The sequence below is a fragment of the Miniopterus schreibersii genome (genome assembly GCF_964146895.1).
Source record: "Miniopterus schreibersii genome assembly, chromosome: 10".
Classification (NCBI taxonomy): Eukaryota; Metazoa; Chordata; class Mammalia; order Chiroptera; family Miniopteridae; genus Miniopterus; species Miniopterus schreibersii.
This window is the reverse complement of record NC_138110.1, coordinates 42,881,528-42,899,128: the sequence shown is the minus strand read 5'-3', so window position 1 is coordinate 42,899,128 and position 17,601 is coordinate 42,881,528. Positions and strand designations below refer to the sequence as shown.

The window sequence follows — 17,601 nt, the reverse complement described above, 5'->3', positions numbered from 1 at the left end:
TATCATTCCACATTCAAGTAACAGGCTCCTTCTACTCTTGGCCCTTCCAGCTGTTGCTGCCCAACTCCCTGGATCCCTCAGAACAGCATCTTCACCAAAACTCAAGGAAGAGCTGGTGCTCATGGGGTTTATCCCTTCCAAGATTTAGACCGTATTATGGATGGCTGCACTGGCCTTTGATTCACAAGAGAAAGGCTCAGACTCTACTACCCTCTGGAAATGTCCAGTGATCAAATTCTTATGTGGAATATGTCCCAGTTATGCACAAATGCTCAGCTCATAGCCTGGCAAATCTAAAATCTAATCCTATAGGTTTTAATTTTAACAAAATTTTAGAGTATTTATTTTAATCAATGTATTTCATATTATATTTTAATATTCTTCATGTTATATCCTAATATTGCCCAGGAAGTAAATTTGTAACTTCAGTAAATTTTTCTTTCAAGTGATTCCTTTGAAATTCTGGAACAACTTTTATCAGTAAAATAAATAAAGAAAAAATTGTTCTCTAGCTTCTCAAGGAACATAACAGTTTTGCTGAGAACACCTACGAAGTTTTAGCTTCAAAGTACTTTACCTTGAGAGTTATCAAAGTGGCATTCAGCCTGCACTGGAGAATTTACAGCTGTTAAGGAATAGCATCATTTAGCACATGCACTCACAGATGTGTTTTTTTGTTGAAGAAAATGTCATATTTGACTTTAACATGAATTACACTTTTTTTCCAAGAATATTTCTTCTGATTTTTCTGTGGTGAAGTAGTGCTGTTGCTATGCCATCAGCTCTGTTGCTATGGGGGATGCTTTGGGTGTTTGCCAGACTGGGATTGGTTATTTCAGCACCCTTATGTTCAGCAGATGACATTTTTTCTATGTTGAATCATGCTATTTTATCTTAATTCCATGGGCAGGTTCAATGTTGATCAGCTTTGAAAAGACTAAAATTAGATATAAAGGAATTGACTATTTCTTTAGAAAATGTATTAAGAATTCAAGTGGTATGTGTAGGAAACATACATTTATACATGGACATGTAAGACTAAGTGGTTATATATTTAGAAACTTGTCTGTGTGCAGGACATGTAACTTTTAAGTCATGAGGTTCAGAAAAATAAAAAGGGACAGATATTGGCATTTATGCAATTATCCTGAACAGAGAAATTATTTTAAGTTGGAGTTGACCACATCTTGTCAACTTCATTGACAGCTGTCAAAATTAATATAACTGCTATTTGAGGCTCATTCTCCATAAATGCAGTTCTCTGCTTTCCTCTCTGCCTTTAAGATGCTTGTATCTTTGGTAAATTTTCTCTACCCTTGGACCAACTTTCTAACGAACTGCCTTTGCCTCTGTAAAATGGTGACACTAATTGAATATTTAAGACAGTTGCCAAACCAAAATTTGAAACTCTTTGAAAGGAAAAAAAGAAATTTATTATCACAATGATTGTCCCCCCTTTTTTATCTCCTTTATCTCGAGTGCAGGAGAAATAACCTCTGAGAAACAAGATCTAGGAATTTCTGTGCCCTGGTTGCTTAGTCACTAGTCTATTTAAATAGGGTAAGTTGGCTTAGTACTGGGGGAATGAAGCTTTTATTATTGAGAAGCATATAATGACCATATATCATAATTATTTTTCCTACAGCATTTTTAATCTTCAACATTAGAGAACACTGGAAGCTAGGTTTATGTGTGAGTTTGATATTTCTGCAGTAAAATTTATTTTAGCAAATAACTTTGATTCATTTCCTGAAAGCATTAATTCTCAACTGCTAAGTGGATTTTCATCTCAATAATTTCCCTCCTAAAAATGATTTGTTTTTAACAATTAAAAAGGCTATATGCATCTGGGTTGCATAGAACACAATTTAGTGTTAATTTCAAGGAATTCGTTGTGTAGATCTTTTTAGATGTGATATTCTTGAATAAAAGGCAAGGTTTTTTTTTTATTCTAGATAGAAAATGATAACTAAAAAGGACTTCAAAATATGAATAATTCCCATGTCCAGTTCATGATGGTATGTATATAGTCATGTGCATATTCAGGCTTTAAATTTTTGGCATGTTTAGAAACTGAGCTCAGTTACCTTGTTCTCAAGCTGTGTTCTCATCTCCCCCTTTCATCTATCTCCCCACCAAAAGCAAACAAACAATGATATGTCAAACCTGAATGAGCACTAGTATTCTGTTTCAAGATTTACAAAATAATTTGAATTATTTTTTTGTGTGTGGACATTTGGGAGGGAAGTAAATAGTGTTATTCCTGTATAACTCTGTGAACGCTTTTGGATGGCCTGAAGAAAATGAAGTGTGTAACATTGCAAAATAACACTCACAGATTTAAAAAACAGGAACAAGCAATTTGAATGTCTCATTCCACAGGCATTTCAAACCCAGTTACCTCATAAATATGATCCCTTATCACTCTTGCATGACTCAATTTTTGCACATATGACCTTCTGTTCTTACTGTCATCACTTTAGTGTCTGCTTTTCCCAGTGAGCTTCTCAATGGGTGGGCCTGCACTTTACGTTTATATCGAAACAACCTCAATTAGTGATTCTTCTGTAGCCTACTTCATCTTTCCCCTCTCAAATTTGCTCATTTGCCTACACTCTGTCCAGCTGTTCTCCAACACCTCATCCAGACATCCTGGCTTCATCCATGAGCCCTCCCTATCTCTTTATTGCGTCTCCAATGGGTCATTGTTCTGTTCAACTCCTTTAAATCCCTTCATTATTCCTGCCGCAGCATTAGTTCATGCCCTGATTCATTTTTGCCCAGACTATACTTTTAACTTCCATACGGTCCTTATATCCAGTCTCACTCTTTTTTCTCCAAGAATTTTTATAAAACACAAATCAGGCCTCTTACTCACCTGCTTATTTGCGTGTCCAGTAGACATTTTGTAAACTTAACATGTCCAAACCTAACACTTGACTTCCCTAACACCCAAAACATTTTCAACCTCAGTCTTCCTCATCAAAGTAAATAGATCCCCATTGTCCCCAATTCTAAGGCCCAAAACCTTGGAGTCTTTCTCAACTCTTCTCTTTCATGCCCAACATTCAATTAACCAGCAAATCCTATTGGCTTTGCCTTGAAAATATGGATAGAATCTTACCCATTTTCCCTGCCTATGGGGCCACCATCCCCTGGTGCCCAGACCTCTGCAGTAGCCCCTGACAGCCTGTCTGCACCTTTGCTTCCTGCGGTACCTTATTGGGTTCTGACAGGTGAGTGTAAGATGCAGTGAATGGATTATTTTCACATCCTACAGATAAGGAGCCTGTGACATTACGAGTATGACTGTGAATGATGGAGTGAAGACGCCCCAGGCTCTGATTCCTAAACTCATGTTCTCTCACCTATGACAACTGGGTCTTGTAAAGGGGTAGGTGACTTGTTTACAGTGACACAAGTATATAGAGGAGGAACAAGGACTGGAACTAACTCAGTGCTCTTTTCATCCAAGTTGTGCATAATTCATACACGTGAAACTTAAGGATGCATTTATTTGACTAATAACATTTTAAAGTGAAAATATACCTAGGAGTTTAGCAAACAGAGCTAAGTTAATTCTGTACGGAAACATGAAGCCTTCCTTTGAGAGCTGAAATCAGGTGAGGAGGGAACTGGAACTTTTTTTAAAACCGTATTCACAATAGGCAGTGCATGTTAATAATAACTGCAACAATAGATTAATGTAATTTTCCGTATGTATTTTATGAAATTATCTTCCTTGAGTATACTAACATATGGACATATATTCCAAAAGATTTAAAGTAATTTATTTTTCTGATCATAAAGGATGTAACAGGGTGTGTTCTTTTCACAATTCTTATATAAATGTGTCTTTTAAAATTTATTGTCCACATTAAGGAAGTGAAAATCAAAACCACAGTGAGGTACCACTTCACATCCTTGGGTTGGCTGTTACATGTATATAAAATAAGGGTTGGTGAGGCTGTAGAGAAATTGGAACTCGTGCATTGCTGGTTGGGAATTTAGATGGTGCAGTCACTGTGGAAACCAGTATAGTGGTTCCTCAAACAGTTAAACCTAGAATTACTGTATGATCCAGCAATTTCACCTCTGGTATATAACCAAAGCAGGGACTCTAACAGATACTTGTACATCCATGTTCACAGCAGCCTCACTCACAGTGGCCAAAAGGTAGAAATAGCCCAAATGCCCACTGACAGATCAACAAATAAGCAAAGCAAGTCCAGTAAGTACTCAGCCTTATGAATTCCCGCCACGTGCTCTAACAGGGGTAAACCTAGAAGAAATTATGCTAAATGAAACAAGCCAGATGCAAATGCAGGAGGACAAATTGTGTGTGTTTCCACTTACTTGAAGTATCCAAAACAGGTAAATTCATAGAGACAGAAGTAGAAGAGTGGTTACCAGGGGCAGAAAAGAGGGAGAGATGTGGAGTTATTATTTAACGGGTACAGAATTTCTGTGTGGGGTGATGAAAAAGTTTTGGAAATGGATAGTGGTAGCAGTTGTATAGCATTGTGAATGTACTTAATGCCCATAAATTATATACTTAAGAATTGTGGGTGCACAATGCAATATACAAATGATGTATCATAGAATTGTACACTTGAAACCTGTATGATTTTATTAACTAATGTCACCCCAATAATTTTAATATAAGTAAATAAATAATAGATAATTATTGCAATGGTAATTTTGTTATACATGTTTTACCACAATAAGAAATATTACCCAAGAAAGAAATTAAAATGTAAATCAGAGTAACTTTATGATGAGTTTAGTACATGCTATATTAGAAATATAAATTGTTCTGTTGCTTTGTATTATCTTTCCTGAATATTATGCTTGTCATTGAACTCTAAATTTAAACTAAGCTTAATGTTTCTAATTGAAAATATTACTTAGAAAAGTGTAGATTCACATACAGTTTTAAGAAATAATGCAGAGATACCATGTATACGTCACTCAGCTTCCTGCACGTTTTTAAAAACTAGCATATCACTACCAGGATGTTGATATGGGTAAAATCCACCGGTCCTATTAAGATTTCCAGTTTTACTTGTATTCATTTTTGGGTGTGTGTGTTTGTAGACTTTGTTCTATACAATTTTATCACATGTATTTAGGTTCCTGTATCCACCATCACAGTCAAGATAACAGGACAGTTTTATCCCCACAGGGATCCCTTGTGAGACCTTTTATAGGTGCGCCCCTCCCTCTGGGACGGTCCGTTTTCGCTTGTCCATCCCGTCCTCCCACCCGGGCCCCCTGTGCCTAAACCCTCCAAGCACTAACCTTTGCTGTCTCAATTTTGTCATTTCAAATATGTCCTATAAATGCAATCATTTATAATGTTATGTAAAGTTTTCATATTGGATTTTTTTCACTCGTGTAATTCCCTAGAGACTCATCCAGATTGTTGCTGTATTAATCGTTCATTCCTTTTTATTGAAGAGTAGCATTCTACTGTATGCATGTTTAGCTACTCGCCCCTTAAAGGACATCTGGTCTTTCGCCAGGTTTTGGCTATTATGAATAAAGCTGCTCTAAACATATGTGGGGGGTTTTGTGTGAACATAAGTTTTCATTCCTCTAGAATAAATGTGCAATTGCTGACTCATATTGTGGTTTCATGTTTAGTTTTATAAGAAACTGCCAAGCTGCTTTTCAGGATCTTTATGTCATCATTTTACCTTCCCACCAACCATGTGCGAGGGATGCAGTTTCTCTGCACCTTCACATCAGCATTTGGTGTTGTCACTATAATTTATTTGAGCCGTTCTCATTGGTGTGTGTTAATATGATGATTTTCATTTGCATTTCCCTTTCACCAATGAAGCTGAACATCTTTTTATTTATCTGCCATCTGTATACCCTCTTTGGTGAAACATCTACTCAAGGCTTTTGGACATTCTCTAATTTAATTGTTTAATTTATTACTATTGAATTTGAGAGTTCATTTTCCAGATAACTTTCTTTATTCTAGATAATTTTCCTTTGTTGGATATCATCTGATTTGCTAATATTTTCCCCACACTGTAACTTTTCATCTTCTTTATATGAATGTTCAGAGTCATAGTTTTTCATTTTGATGAAGTTGATTTATCAATTTTTCCCTTTTATGGTTTTTTTATAGTGTCAAGTCTAAAAACTGTTTGGGCCTAGATCCCAAAGATTTGGAGGGTTTTCTGAAAGTTTTGTAGTTTTACACTTTGTATTTAAGTTTATGGTCCATTCTAAGTTACATATGGTTTAAGGTGTGAGTTTTAGGTTGAGGTTTACTTTTTTGCCTGTGGGTGTCCAATTGCTCCCATACTATTTGTTGAAAAGTTATCCCTTCCTCCATTGAACTGCTTTTGCACCTTATTTGTGTGGCTCTATTTTGGAATTCTCTGTTCTGTTCCATAGAATTGTCTATACACCTACTAATACCACCCTGTCTTTACCGCAGCTATATATTAAGCCTTCGTGTGAGTAGACTAAGTTCTCATTTTTTTAATTCTTTGTCATGGTTATTTTAGCTATCCTAGAGTCTGTTCCTCTTTATATAAATTTTAGAAAAGTTTTTCTATGTCTATAAAAGACCTTGCCAAGATTTTGATAGGAATTGCATGAAGCCTATAGGTCAGTTTAGGGAGAACTGACATCTTTAGTATTATTGAGTCTTCCAATCCAGGAATACAAGATATCTTTCCATTGATTTTGATCTTCTTTGATGTCTTCATCAGTATTTTATTTTCAAAACATTGTTTCTATACATGCTTTCTTGTTTACCTAAATATTTCATTTTCCTGCAGCAGTTTTAATGGTATTGTGTGTTTATAATTTGTTTCCACGCATTCATTGTTACCTGATAGAAATGTGATTGATCTTTGTGTGTTGATCTTGTATCCTGAAAAATCTCTGAAATCATTTATTAGTTCCAGCATTTTTGGGGCTGTTGGGGTTTTTTTTGTTGCATCTTTTCTGTGTTTCTTTTTGCCACTCTTACTAGAGCTTTATTTACCTTATTAATTTTTCCCCCCAAAGAGCTAACTTTCTGTTTCACTGAATTTCTCTATTGCTGCTTTGGGTTTATTTTGCTTTTATTTTCTAGTTTCTTGTGGGAAGAACTTAAATTATTAATTTGAGACTTTTCCTTATTTCTGGTGCTGTAAGTTACTCTCTGCACTGCTTTAGCTGCATCTCACATATTTTGAGTTTATTTTTCCTTTAGCCTTTGTATTTTTTAAATTTTTTGTTGAGGTATGTCCTTTGACCAATGGATTATTTAGAAGTCTGTAGATAAATATCTAAATATTTAGGGGGAAAAAAATGTGTTAGCTTTTTTACTCACTTGTAGTTTGAGTCCATTATGGGCAGAGAACACATCATGTATGATTTCAATACTTTTAATTTTGTTGAAGTTTGTTTTATGGCCCAGGATCTGGTATATCTTGGTGAGGGTTCAGTGCATGTTGTTGGGCGTAATATTCTGCATACGTCAGTTAGATTCTGCTAGTTGATTGTGTTACTCAGATCATCGGCATCTTTGCGGATTTTCTATCAGTTCCATAGGGTTTTTTTTGTTTGTTTTTTGGTTTTGTTTTTAAATATATCTTTATTGATTTCAGAGAGAGGAAGGGAGGGGGGAGAGAGAGATAGAAACATCAGTGATGAGAGAGTCATTGATCGGTTGCAGTCCACAACCCGGGCATGTGCCCTGACCGGGAATCGAACCCCGATCTCCTGCATCCTCGGTCAACGCCCAGCCGCTGAGCCACGCCCGGCCGGGCTATCAGTTTTTAAGTGTACAGTGTCAAAGTCCCAACTATAATTGTCAGTTTTTCTACTTCTCCTTGCACCTCTGTCAGTTTCTGTTTATGTATTTTGAGGCTGTATTTGTTGCATCACATTTAGGATTCGAATTGTTACTTTTTGCTAGCAGATTGATTCTCTGTTGGGGCATTGTGGTGTGCCCCAATTTCTCTGTTATTTTGCTTGCTCTGAAGACTACTTTATCTGAAATCAATATAGCCACATCTATTTCTAAAAATAACATTTGAGTGGTATTTCTTCTGATGAATTTGAAGTGCGTTTCTTGCAAACAGCATATAATTGAGTCATGTTTTCATTCACTCTGCCAATCTCTGTCTTTTCACTGGTGTAATTGAACATTTTATATTTAAGGTAATTATTGAATGTTAGCACGTAAGTTGCCCATTTCATTGTTTTTCCTTTGTTCCCTCTGGTTTTTGTTCTTCTGTGTGTGTTTTCTTTACTTTCTGTGGGTTACTTGAACAACTTTTATGAGTCTGTCTTGATTTATTTATAATTTTATTGTGATAAAATATATATAACAAAATTTACCACTGTAACCATTTTTAATTGTACTGTCTTGTATCACTTAACTATGGGGATGTGTTCTAAGAAATGTGTTAAGTGATTTTGTCCTTGTGTGAACATCTTAGAGTTCACGTGCACAGACCTAGATGGGATAGCCTGCTGCACGTCTAGGCTATATGGGATAGCCTGTTACTACTGCTTCCAGGCTACAAGTCTGTATAGTATGTTACTGCGCAAAACAGCATGAGACTGAATCAAGCACAAGAGAAAATGATGCAGTCAAGAGACAGAGTAAACATGAGATGCACAAGGCGACAGCCACCGTAACATAACATACTATTTTACAGCAAACTAATCTTTTTAATAAGGAGAAAGAGTATACTCTAAAATAACAATAAAAAGTATAGTAACTACATAAACCAATAACAGTCATTTATCATTATTATTATTACATTATATTATAATTATTATCGATATTATGTACTTGATATCAGGTATGTACTTGGTAGGAATTATATTTGCTGTATTTTATACTGTACATAATTGTATTTGCTATACTCTTATATGACTGGCAGCACATAGGTTTTTGGCTCTTTTTTTTTAAATTAAAGTATAGTTGACACACAGTAGGTGTGTTTACACCAGCATCACCACAAGCACATGAAACTGAACCCAACCATGGTTACCTAACCTCAGTAGGTGACAGGAATTTTCAGCTCCGTTATGTGTGGCCTCATGGGACCCCCTCAGGTGCCTGCTCCATCACTCACTGAAATGCCTTGCGGTATGTGACTGTCCAGTTCAGTGGCAGTAGATACATCTGCTTCGTTGTGCAACTATCACCACTATTATCTCCAGAACTTTTTCATCATCTCAAACTGAAACTCAGTTTCCCTGAAACACTAACTCCCTGTTTCCCTTTTCCCCCAGCCCCTGATAACCTCTCTTTTGCTGTCTCTATGATTTGCTTATACTAGAAACCTCATCTAAGTGCAATCATGCAATATTTGTCATTTTGTGTCTGACTTATTTTACCTAGCATAATGTCTTCTAGGTTCACCCATGTTATAGCACACATCAGAATTTTATAAGGATGAATAATATTTAATTGTTCGTATACCACATTTTGTTTATTCATTGATCTGCCAGGGGACATTTGGGTTATTTTCATCTTTCGGCTCCTGTGAGTGAGGCTGCTGTGAACATGGGCATACAAATATCTGTTAGAGTTTCTGCCTTTACTTCTTTTGGATATATACCAGAAGTGAAATTGCTGTATTACATGATAATTCTATATTTAGTTTTTTTGAGAACTACCACGCTGTTTTCCACAGCAGCTGTACCATTTTATTTTACTTTATTTTATTATTTTATTTTAATATTTTATTTCTAGATTTGAGATATAGTTCACATGAAATATCGTGTAAATTTAAGGTGTACAGTGTATTGGTTTTATACTTATATGTCGCAAAATGATTACCACCAGAGACTTAGCTCACCTACATCATGTCACATAATTACCATTTTTTTGTGGTGAGAACATTTAAAATCTCTCTCGGCAACTTGCAATTGTATAATACAGTATTATTAACTATAATACCATGCTGTACATTATATCCCCAGAACTTACTCATGTTCCAGTGATATTTTTCAGCCATGAGAAAGAAGGTAATTCTGCATTTGCAACAACATGGATGGTCCTTGAGGGCATTATGAGAAGTGAAATAAGTAACACAGAAAAAGGCAAACACTGTGATATCACTGATATATGGAACCTTAAAAGTGGAACTCATAGATGCAGAGAGTACATTGGTTTCTATACATATATATGTATTTGTTTATGTATATGTGTGTAGATATGTATGACATCTTTATCCATTCAACCACCGATGGACACTTAGGTTGTTTTCATATCTTGGCTATTGTAGATAATGCTGTAATGAACACGGGAGTGCAGATATCTCTTTGTGATCTTTTTTTCCATTTTCTGTGATATATACCTGCAAATGGGGTTGCTGGATCAGTATGGAAATTTTATGTTTAACTTTCTGAGGACCCACCGTACTGTTTTCCATAGTGGCTGCACCAATTTTCTTTCTCATCAAGATTACACAAGGGTTCCCTTTTCCCCATATCCTCACCAACACTTGTCTCTTGTATTTTGATGATTGTCATTCTAGCAAGTATAAGGTGATATCACTTTGTGGTTTTGATCAGCATTTCCCTAATGATGAAAGTGATGTTGCTCCTCTTTTCATGTGCTAATTGGCCATTTATATATATATTGTTTGAAGAACTGTCTGTTAAGTCCTTTGCCCATTTTTTTACTTGGGTTATTTGTTTTTGTCATTGGTGAATTATAGTCATTCTTTCTATGATCTGGATATTAATCCCTTATCAGATACATGATTTGAAATATTTTCTCAATAGTGGTTTTGAGTATATCTCATTTCACAGTTTTCATGGTGATTACTCTGGGTATTACAATATACAGATGTGACTTATCAAAGACAACTGATACCAACATTTTAGCACCTTAATCTATGGAAACCTTCTATTTAGGTCCCTTAATTCCCATACTTTTAGATATCATTGTCTTGAATATCAGATGGCTTTCTTTTTTCAATCATCAAATATGATTTATGGAATTTATGAGTAAAAAGATTGTATATACCTATATTTCTGCTCTTGTCCTTGTTTCTTCTTTCCTTATGCTCCAAGATTCTTTCTTTTATTAATTTATTTTGGTTAAAAGAACTTCCTATAGCCAATCTTTAAGTTAGGTTTGCTAGTGACAAATTCTTTTAATTTTCCTTTGTATAAGAAAATCTTTATCTCCTCTTCATTTCCGAAGAATAGTTTTGCTGAATATTGAATTTATAGTTGATAGTTTTTCTTTTTTCTTTTTTTTCTTTTAGTTTTTATGTAATCATTTGAAAAACATGATGCCACTTTCTTCTGGCCTTCATGGTTTCAAATGACAAATCTGCTGTTATTCAAATTGATGTTTTTCTATAAAAACATTTCTCTCTGGCTGCCTTAAAATGTTTTCATTGTCTTTCATATTCAAAAGTTTAATTATAATGTGTTTAATGTGTTTAGTGTATATGCTTTTGGTTTATTCTGTTTGGGATTTTCTCAAATCCTTGAATTTGTACACACGTGTATTTTACCAAATTTGGGAAGTGTTCAACCACTATTTCTTTGAATATTCTTTCAGGCTCATTCTCTATCTCCTCTCCTTCTGCTAGTCCAATGATATAAATGTTGGATCTTTTGTTACTGTCCCATAGGATCCTGAAGTTTCTGTTTTTTAGTTATTTTTTTATAACTTATATTTATTTGGTTAAATTTTCCATATTTCCATGTGACCTAAAAGAATATGTAATTGATTGTTTGGGCTTTTTAAAGAGTTTTTTTAATTTATTGATTTTAGAGAGAGGGGAAGGGAGAGATGGAAACATTGATCAGCTGCCTCCTGCACAACCCCTACTGGAGATCGAGCCTACAACTCAGGCATGTGCCCTGACCGAGAATAGAACCAGTGACCTTTTGTTGTCACTGAGCCACAATGGCCAGACATAATTGATTGCTGAAACAGTTATTTGATAGCTGTTTAAAATCCATGTCAGATAATTCAGTCATCTGACTTATCTTAATCTTGGCATCAGTTAATTGTCCTTTTTCCTGTAAGTTGGGATTTTTGTTTTGTTTTGTTTTGTTTGTTTTTTGTATGTCAGGTAGTTTTTTATTGTATCCTGGACATTTTGTCTGTTAGGTTAGACAAAGGAGACCATGGGTCCTATTTAAACCTTTTATAGTAGCAGGCAATCACTGTTTAAGTTTAGTATGTAGGTCCTCCCCTACTTTTTTGAGCCCTGGTTCCAATGACAGTTTATCTTTCAGCAGCTTTCCATTGTTGTGGTCTGCTGGGTTTATCTGGTGTTGCTGAGGTTCATTACTGTCCCTGCTGCACTGCCTGGGGAGCTGAATTAGCTTTTGATGGTCATGTCTCCCTATGCCTCTCAGTTAGGAAGATGGTAGGTGTGCAGGGACAAAGAGGCTCCCTGGGCTGGGCCACTTGTCAGGTGGAAGAGTTTAATGAAGGCAACCTTGCATAACAGAATTTGAAAAAAAGATATAAAAATGGGAAAGAGACGTACAGAAAAATGCCAAAGACAAAATGTGTCCTTCATCACCTTTCCTAGAGATGACTCTATACCTTTTCCATCCATGTTGGAGATAAAGGAAATAAAAAGAGTCTCCCTATCTTTCTGCTCTGCTGTTGCCTCTGGAATAGACTTTCTCACCTAAATACCATAAAAATTAGCATTATTGCCCTCCATTGTAGCAGACATTTGATTGTGATGGCATTGGCAATGGAAGTATGTGCACAATTTACTTCTACCGAATCTTCTGCCCAATGTGAACCATAAGGAAACCAAAGAAATTGTTGCAGCAAATTACATTTTGGGAGCACTCTACAGTTTACAGCATGCTTTCATGTAGGTTAGCTAACCCTGCCACCTGAGACAGGTTTCCCTCACTGGGTCTTCTAAAGGCACAGTGAGGAATGAACATATGAACCATACAAGTTCAACTATAGTTGCTAACCATTTAGATTTTTCTCCAACAGTCACCATTCAAGATATTTTCTGAATGTGAATTCTTGTATATTTATCCCTCAAAAGTAGTGAATAAGGAATTTATAGTACATGAAAGTACACTTCTGAATAGTGGGTACATGTATATTAGAAGATGTATCTTCAGTGGTTGAGCACTTATATGCAAACTTTAAGTGTAGTGGTTATGAGTGTATAACACTAAATTATGTCCAGCTTCTCACGTCTTCTCGTGTCTTCCTATTGCAAGACTTAGTCAAGATGTTTAGTGTTGTTCCTCAGCTGTACAGTCTTCAGGGGGTATGATGTCCACCGTATCTACTCAATGTATTTATTAGCTGGCTGAGTCAGACTGAAGAATTCACTATCTTGAAAGACACTAAAGCATAGTTTGTGATCAGCACAAAATATAACGTGTATTTTTTAGAACCCTGGTTGTTGCAGATAGTGGTGTATATTGACATTGCTCGGGACAGTACTTTGAACTGCTCTGCTTTTTGTTTTCCATGATGAACTAGCTTTAGGGCAGCTGTTTCTATTCAGGCTGAAAGCAAATGCAGCCAGCCTTTGTGACCGCAAGCTCAATTTTGTCAGTTTATTATAATAATTATTGGCAAGAGGAAAACATTGTATATTGATTTAGAGGCAAATTTACATTTTATTACTGTTATTCCTCTGCTCCTGGACAAGTTGATGCAAAATAAGGTATGTATAATTTTTAAAAACTTTAAATAGATCAACTTCAGAACATTTAACTGGGGCTTTGGGGTTTCAGACTATTCACTTAATTATACCTGTAAATCTCAGCAGCAATAGAGAATGATTTTTAATTGTCATGAAGTAAAAGATAATCTTAAAATGCTGTGGAATTTGCTTAAAGGAGTGTAATTTGAGGGTAAAATGTTTTTCTCTAATTGGCAAGACTCATACTTCATTCTTAGGCTCCTTGAAAGGAGGGACCTTACCTCCTCCATCTTTCCGTTGCTACCACAAAACTACCACCACCCCTATTTATGTGTAATGACCTGGCTTTGATTATATGTACAAAATAGTAAATATAATAATTAGCTCTTCTGTCTATGAGACATTGTAACTTTGGATTATCCATATTTCAAGCCAGTTCTGTCAGTGATTAAATGCAAAGTAATTAAATTCATATAACATTTTATCATTTAAAAATTCAGTACATTTTACCATTACAATACCAGGTTGTAAAGCTCCGTAGGGCAGGAATTTGTTTATTTGCTACCCTAACCATAGCACCTAAAACAGTCTCTGGCACATAGTAACCACTCAATATTTGTTGAATGTATCGGTACATTTTTTTAAGACACCATGGAAAAAATAGCCAGTACAGGCTGCCTTTGTTGTATGGGATGAAGACCCCAGATTTAGTATAAAGAAATCTAAATTAGTGTCCCAGCTCTGCTACTAATTTGCTGTGTGATCTCAGGTATGCCACCTAATGTCTCTGTGCCTTTCTTATCTATGAAATGAAAGAATTAGATTTGATGAGTGATAAAGTCCAGCCCATGTTTAAAAGTGCGTAAGTCACTGGTTCATGATTAGCAGCATGCATTTGGGAAGCGGTTGTCTGGAAACAAACTTACAGTTTGTGGCCATGACACCAGTGTTGCCAGCTGGGCCTGTCCAGGCTTGGAACTAAGACATTGGTCTTGGACTACTAAAAATTTGGCTCTAACAAACTAATTAGCAACTTAAAAAATTTTAAAGAGCCTTTCTATACTTTGGCATGGCAAGTTGATTTTTAAGAATAAGGAAAGCTAAATCTGAGGCAGAAGAGTCAGACATAGCATAATGACAAAAATAACTGGATTTAAATCCTGGGTCCAAAATTTTCTGAGAGCTCGGCCAAGTAATTTAATCTCTCTGTGCCTCAATTTTAGCACCTGTAAATTAGGATAATGATAATTTCTAAAGGAAGTAATTTATTTAAAGTTCCTGGGACATGATAAGCTTTGAAAGCCTTACAGCCAGGCTAATATAAAGGAATTAGATAGGTGAGTGAAAATGAGTTCATGAAAATAAATCTGTGTGTTTGGCTTGAGGCAAACACTGAAAGGTGAAATAGGTGAGCACATGGCTGAGACCAGAGCGCCTAGGTCTATATTGTGGCACCTCCACTTGCCAGCATTAATAATCCAGTCATTTTCTTAACATCTCTGCATCTAGGTCTTCTCACCTGTAAAATGGTAATAATAAGAGCAATCTGTGTAGTGTGCTTAGAGCAATGCCTGGCATATGGTAAGCCCTCACTAAATGGAGCTGTTCTCATTATGATCCATTAAGTTTATTTGGGGGAGGAGATTAAAAGAGATGTGGAAAGACTGTAAGTCCTTTGAATGAAGAAAAACAATGGGAATTCATTAGGGCAAGTAGATTATAATACTCCAGTGGGTGGTGGTGGTTGTTTTTTGAAAACTATTTGTAAATATATTAAACTTTGAGATTTCAGAGAAAAAGGCTGTGCAAATAAATACAAGATGTTGAGGAATCCCACTTAAGTCAGTGACAATAACTATCCAATTGAATACAAAATAATAAAATATCCTATTTAATAATCTTGGGTGATGAACCTTCCTTTTTTTTTCTTCTTAATCCTCAGTGATATGTTTTTATTGATTTTGACAGAGAGAGAGAGAGATGTGAGAGAGAAACATCGAGTGGCTGCCTCCCACAAACCCCAACTGGGGGGTCGAACCTGCAACCTGGATGGATATGTGCCCTGACCGGGAATCGAACCCACAACCTTTTGGCGTACAGAACAATGCTCCAACAACTGAGCCACCTGGCCAGGGCAGAACCTCCCTTTTAACCGAGAAATGTGCCCAAGGGAAAAGTCTTTTAGTCTCCTGCCACATGGATTAAAAGGTATTGCTAAGTAGTGCTCTAAAAGTTGTCAATCGATTGTCCATCTTTTTGATGGCACAGCTGTGACATCACAGTGCTGTTCACCTGGGAGCCCCGAACCATCCTGTCTGTAAAGAAGTGAGTTGGCGTGTGGGGCAGGACCTCATAATTTCAGCACAGAGAGTTCTTTAGCCAGACAGAAGCTGCAAAGCTGCCGCAGATGGACTGGGATAACGGACAGGATGTAAAAGGAAAGAACACAGGTCAGATAAACAAAGGCAATTAAGTGGAGGCTGAGTTCCCAACAAGCACTACACATTTTAAAAGGTGCTTTGTTTTGGGTGAGCTTTAAAGAGCCATGAAATAAACATATATTTCATGATTGTGAAGCCTTTTTCCGTTGATTGGAAAAGTTTTCATTATATCTGAGCACATATTACCTCATTTTTAAAAAAGCACATGCAGATGTTCAGAATAGCCACAGTCGATTCTTTCAAGCAGATTAGGGTAGAAGGGACTTCTTAGCAGAAAGTTTCCTCCCTTAGAATTGTTGTTTGTTACACATTACCGTTATTTAGACTTAGCAAATAAGTGCTGCTTTAAAATATAAATATCCCTCAGAAGGGTGAGGTGTCTCCATTAGTCACACCTTAGAGAAAACTGCTTTCATTACTGACTTTCTTCCCTGACTGAGGATTTGACCTTGAAGGCAGTGGAGTCTGAAATGGAAGATGAATATTAAATTAAATTAGAAATTAAATTAAATAAAAAGCAGAGGGACTTCTGAGATTGGTTGGCTCGAAAAAGGAACTTTGGTCAGATGTTCAAAAAGGAGAAGACATTAGGACATGTGAGGAGAACAGAGAATGGATTAATTTAGTTTGCAGTTATATTAGGATCTTCAGAAGTCGATAGTCCAATTCCAAGACCCTGTATACGATGCTTAAGCTGTAAGGTGATGCTTGAAGCGCTTGCTAGAGTTTGTGCCAGTTCATTACGGCGAGGTGAAGGTTAGTGTCCGCGTAATTAGCGGGCCCAGGGCATAATGAAAATGCAGGTTGCTTGTTCCAAAAGCAGGGCAAAAGTTTTATTAAATGTATTAAAATATAAGACTGTTTTCTTTCTTCTGCCGTTTCTCTCTCAACTTATAATGTTTTTTATTTACTATTTAATGTAGTTCTAAACAAAGAAAAAACAAAAGTTTAAATTATTAGCATGAATTTTACTCTTCATGTTTATATTGTACAGTGTAAATCTAGGGTGTCTCAAAAAATGTATACACAATTGGAATGATTATAAAGTCAGTGTTTATTAATATACAGTTCATTTTTTAAATTTAAAGGAATTTACAGAAATGAATAATTTTTTGTCAACACCTGTTTTCCAACTGATAACTGCTGATGACGCAAAGCAACAGAATCTCAAACATCAAGAATCATTTCATTCGGTATTTGTACGCCCTCAATTCGTCAAATGTTGCCGGTTCTGTACCATAGACTTTATCTTTTGTATATCCCCATTAAAAAGTCTAGGGGATAAAGTTCCTTTGTTCAAAGCTTAGTCTGGCTTCACCCATTATTTCAAATCAGTTAAACCTGAAAAGGAGTGAAAATTAAGTGAGTTGTCAGCTGTTAAATAATTATAAAAGTAGTGTTTGTACTCCAACTGTATTTTTAAACTTCCAGTAGTGTTTTAGGATGAATTGCCTTTGTCCAAAGCTTAGTCTGGTTGAAAAAAAAGAAACATCAATTGAGATCAGCTGTTAAATTGTGTATGC

General features: G+C 35.9%; 1 protein-coding gene across 3 annotated transcripts in view; it reads left to right on the top strand.

Moving 5' to 3' along the window:
* DLGAP1 (DLG associated protein 1) overlaps positions 1–17,601 on the top strand; it is a gene marked incomplete at its 5' end in the record, with an annotated part of 591,758 nt that overhangs the window by 190,540 nt on the left and 383,617 nt on the right. The gene's annotated exons all lie outside the window — the stretch shown is intronic.